The sequence below is a fragment of the Periplaneta americana genome, chromosome 13, assembly GCF_040183065.1.
Source record: "Periplaneta americana isolate PAMFEO1 chromosome 13, P.americana_PAMFEO1_priV1, whole genome shotgun sequence".
In the NCBI taxonomy this organism is placed as follows: domain Eukaryota; kingdom Metazoa; phylum Arthropoda; class Insecta; order Blattodea; family Blattidae; genus Periplaneta; species Periplaneta americana.
Window position 1 is genome coordinate 54,287,926 of NC_091129.1, and position 5,541 is coordinate 54,293,466.

A 5,541-nucleotide genomic window follows, 5' to 3' on the forward strand; every position below is an offset into this window, starting at 1 on the left:
TATTTTCTTGATACCCTTATTAAGCGACCATTCCCTCTTAAGGTCCAATATTTTTCAGGAATGAGTTTCAAAGCACCTATACGGTCAATGTCTTTTTAAAACTACAGTGTGAAGAAGCCATATATAGCCTATATCTAGGGTACATAAAAATAACAGCGTAAAATGCGAAGCACAATTTGTCATTTTAATTTTGTAACGTAAACCGGAATCGATAGAAAATAAGTCCGAGATTTCTTCTGTCACACTTGCAAGTTTATTGTTACTCCAACTGTCGCGCAAGCGCAGAAACGAAATTAGGACAGGTGCTGTACTAGTCGGTTCCTTATCTGTTCAGATGTGAACGCCATAGCGTAAAGTGCAGTGCGTGCTGATTTTCATCGATATGGCGAATTATCTGAGCAACAAAATCACAGCTCTTTTGTGACAATCTTTTGGTTTAAGATGGAGTTAGAATTTGTAAGCATTGAAACAAAGATGCTTGTAAAAAATGTCGTGAACTGTTTAACGAGGAACTTGCAAATCTCTATTAATGTGCCTAATTGACTTAAGTGAGTTTCTAGCAAATGACTGACACATCTGATCATGAGCCTCTTCCCTGGTTTTGAAATTAAGCTTTTACTCTCTAGCAGAATTCATCCCACTCTTAAGTGGATTTGCGTGTGGGAGGATCCACATTCCATTCCCTTTGCGCACGCTGCTAACTTGTGTAACTGATTAATTTTTGCAAACATAGCACGCACTGCGTTTTACAAACTGATATTTAGCACGGTCACCCTGTAGTTAACGAACAATTTTACCACTGATGCACGAAAATTCCCTTAATGTGCATCTACACGGTTCACTTTTGCATGCGCGTACCCATGCAATCTGCGGCGATTAATAAAATAATCAATCAGAAAACGAATGCTCAATTTAGATGCATGCAGATTTCGTGTCTACATGGAGCGCCGTGTTGAACATCGTCTTCATTACATATATATATATATATATATATATATATATATATATATATATATATATAATTAATAATTACTAAATGTCAATTCAATACTTAGGCCTACTTGATTCTCAAAATTTTGATAGGCACTCATATTTGCGATGATCTTCAATAAGGCTAATCGTACTTGCAGATCTTCTGTTTAAGAGATCCGCCATCACCAATAAAAATAATTTTTAATTTATTCACGGCCACCTAAAACAATCAGCTGCTCCCTATGTGCTACTGTTGAACGAAAAACGCACAAGATACACACGGCGATGGGCAGCTTTCAATTGCCGCATGCGCTATCATGTTTAGTGGAAACGAGCATGCACAATCGAATGCGTTTGGTTTACTATTTCATGCATTTCTTCAATACTGTCTTAAAATTGATTGCAAAGTTGAACCGTGTAGATGCAATTTTAGCCCTCTAAAATGGCGATATTTGTTCATGGTTCTTAGCAGTTTTTTTTAAGAAAGTATCCCGTATAATTACATATAAATAATTGAGGATCGCTATATTGACATGACACACATTCTTTACTATTCCCGAAATACTTAAAGAGTACTCTGAGTTTAACGTCAGTACTGTTATCACAACGACAGAACTGACTTCTGACGTTACAAGTGAAGCACGTGGCAGGTAGAGATTCAGAGCGCTGAGTTGCAGCGAACAGTATCCTTCTCTTACTTCGGAGGCAGACAGCAGGCAGGGAAAGATTTTATCTTCATTACTGAAAAGCTCGGCGTGTTTATACAGGGACATCATTTTATTTTACTAACATTTTTAATATTAACCTGGCTATATCTTTGAATTAAAGGTGTAGAACCGGAAACACCGCTTGCTCCCCATTCCAAGACTGGAGTTCGATGTTACTGGCGTAAAATACAAATCACTTTACTAGGTATAGGAGGGAAGAAAAGTAGTTCATCCATTTATGTAAACTAGGAAATATCGCAATTTTTAGTTTGATAATTTTCATTAAGTTTTTCTTTAACCAAAAATACAGTACACTATTAACAATAAGTGCTTTTACTCACGAATTGAGCTATCCATTCGGACGCATTAATTATGCAGTGTATATTGTACTGTTACAGCACATTTGCGTACAATATAGAGAATGAAGTTAAATTGAAAAATAATCACAATATGGATATTTAAACACATTTTTAAAATGGTGGCCGTTCATTTCGATACAGGCTTCAGTTCTTTTGTGCATATTACTGCACTATAGACTATTGTACCTAATTCCAATTACCAGTTTCGTCCTTCGTACTAGTAACTCATGTTGAAATAATTTTGTACCTACTCTATAAAAAGAGTACTTTACGAACTGTAAATTTAATCTTCACTTCTGCCCGATCTGAAAAGATAAAATTACTCAGAAATGCTATCTATTGTCCGTCCAAGTGGTTATGTCGCAGGGTCGTAGAAAGGGGGGGGATCACGTGATAGTTAATTACTTAACGAGGCCCTTTCACTTAAGTTATTTTAAACAGTTGTATAATATTACGTAGACGTCCAATTCCTAACAGAAATTAATGTTTTTAGAAAAGAGCTAAGACAGCCCAGCTACTAGATTTTACAGAGGGGCGAACAGAAGCAGGTGGGGGAAACCAGGATGCGACGTAGGCAAACGGACGAGAGTACCTGTGCGAAAATATGATTCAATATTGAAAGCTCTTTCGTCACTGGAAAACGCGAACATATTTCTAGAACGTACTATACTCACTAACTCAGTACTCCATACGCGGCCTTGGCTCTGTGTGGCGAACGATTGTAAGTTTACTAGTAGAGGGGGTGGGAGTGAAGTACATTCAAAAACTCAGGTACAATAAAAATTGAAGTAAAACTGAGCTAAAGATCTATGTTGCAACGCAGTATTCACTAGCCTTGTGGCGCCGGAAAGATAGGTTTCATTTCCTATCGGTTGGACAATGCGAGTAGCAGATAGAATGAAATTTAAAAAAAAAAAACGATATGGAGCTGTCAGAGGTCGGTTAATTCCTTGCAGGAGATTTAAATGGTTGCTTTTACTATCCGTTATATGCACAGCCTACACGTATATCCCTTTTATCGCATAATTACACAGATACGTGTGAGGATTTCTTATATCTTGCATAATTAATTATAATATAGACTTTATTTACTGTGTCTCTTGGAGGAAGACGAATTTTACTACTCTTTAAAATTATTCGTTCTTGACCTGCTTTAGAATTGTGAACTTCGAATCCAACGGCCATTGTGGTAATCGCGAGACCACAGAGGACAACATTCCAATTTTCAAAGATAATACGAGAGAAATCTGCTCCAAAGTATTTCACGAATGAGTAAGAAATTTTCTTTTTCAAATTTGCTTTGCTCTTCCTCTTCTTTGTACCACTCCATCGATTCGAATCCAATGTTTGCTTTTGGATGAATTCATCTCCTTTCCTCAGAATATGTCTTATCCATCGCTTTTCTCATTTTCATTTGTTTTGCAGCAGGTTTGTTTCCACCATTTTCCCCACAATGCAGGGTCATTTATTACTTCAAATCAAGTATTCTTCTCAAGAAAGGATTTAAAATGATCCGCTTTATAGGTATTCTGATTGGTTATTTTCCAAGTCTCGCATCAGTAAAGAAAATTTCATTTTACATTATTATTATTAAATATAGGCCTTTTATTTGTTCTTGTTGTTCACTTTAACACATGATTAAATATAAAATTTTCTTAAAATTAAATCGTTAAAGTTAAAAAAATGTTATAAAAATAATATATTTCAATAATAGACGGACTCGTTTCGACACCTGTGTAGTGTCATAATCAATGTCTTTCGAACTACTGCGGCTCCAGCTCGTTTTGATTTTCGGAGATTGTTGCCGTCAGTGATGGGGGTGTGCTGCTTTAATGGTGGTGGGAAGGCTGTTTATTAAATTTACTCTGATCATATTCATATTTTTTCATAATGCATACAGTTGTACAAATAGCCTACTCTATTTGTTTTTAATCGTGTTTTAACGTCTAGAGGGCTCCTCCGCCTTATAGGGACCGCCGTGGATATCCAGAGTACCGCAATCGTTTGAGCCGGCAAATGCCGACAAATCCGCCATTGTTAGTCCAGCGCGCGCTATGCAGTATACAGTTGTATAGGGAAATAATGTAATTGAAGTGCGAAAAAATGCAATGCTGCTGTGTTCAGAACTGTTCACAGAAAACTGAAAAAAGCGCACATTTGTTTTCACTGTGACAAGGTGAAAGAAATAAGGAAAAAGGAAAGAAGTGGTTATAAATATAAAAAGGAACGATCCGCTACCTAAGCGAACATGCATTGTGAGATTAATGAATGACTATATTTTGATATTTATTTTTTCAAAAATTGGTCCCCAAAATGTTTTTATAAAACTAATCTAGAATTTAAATTGTTTCAGCAATGATATTTCTACATAAAACAAATGAAAATCACGTACCAATTATGATCAGTATCAAATTTTTACCATGTTCTCCCTTTCAAATCAAGCATTTCTGAATTTAATCCTATTTGCTATTTGCAAGAATGACATAATATATTTGTGAAGTTCTGAATTCATTCTTGAGACAAGATTGTATTGTTTGGCTCGATTGGAAAATGCAGAGACTGTAGAAACTAGAAACCCTATTAAGGTTAGACTGATGTGAAATTTCAATTTTCTAAACTATTCTAGGTAGATCTCTGAAATTTTATACTTTTAATTTGTAATTTTAAATTGCGTAAATTTAGGTTTTCAAAAATTGCTACTATTATGGCCAGAATTTTTGTCTACATACTTGTCAGACCTTCAGAAACAAAACTTAGTATACAATTTTCCTTTTATTTTACTAAAAAAAATAATTAAAATATTTAATGCACTAAAAGTGTAAAAACAGAAAAAAAATTCAACTCGAGCGTAAAAAAATAGTATTAAAAATAGCTTTTTATTAACATTCTGGCTGATATGCATATATATTATCAGGCAGTACATCTCACTTGACGATATGTGTCCGAAGAAGAACAATTGTTTGTATGCATCTGAAGTCTGATTAGTGGAATATGTAGCTAAGCGGCGAAGTATGCATTGGAGGGAGAAAGGAACTGGCCACCCTACCCCATTATCTCCTGGCCTAGTTGTCTCATGAGTGTTGGTGGTACTTATGAGATTCAAACATGTCTGCGAACATTTGACTAAACAACAACAACAAAAAATATGAGTGTTAGGTATAATCCTGATAGTAAGTTTTGTTAAGAACATATTCAAAAACCTCTAATCATTATTCTAATACAGTAAACTCTATGTAAACTGTAAGAATTGTTTATGTATTTTCGCGAAATGACTTCCTAAGCTAAAACGACATAGAATAAATAAATTAAGAAAAAAACTCTACAAAAAATCATGCACGTAGTACAAAATCTGTAGAAAGAGTAGAATTTTAGCAATGTAAAATTTACAGTTAATTAAAGTGGAGAAAATTCACTTCAAAGTTTTGGACGATAATAATGAACCAGGTCCCTGTCTTTTTTATTTTCTAGGCATTTTGAAACTTATAGACCTAGCATATTATGTA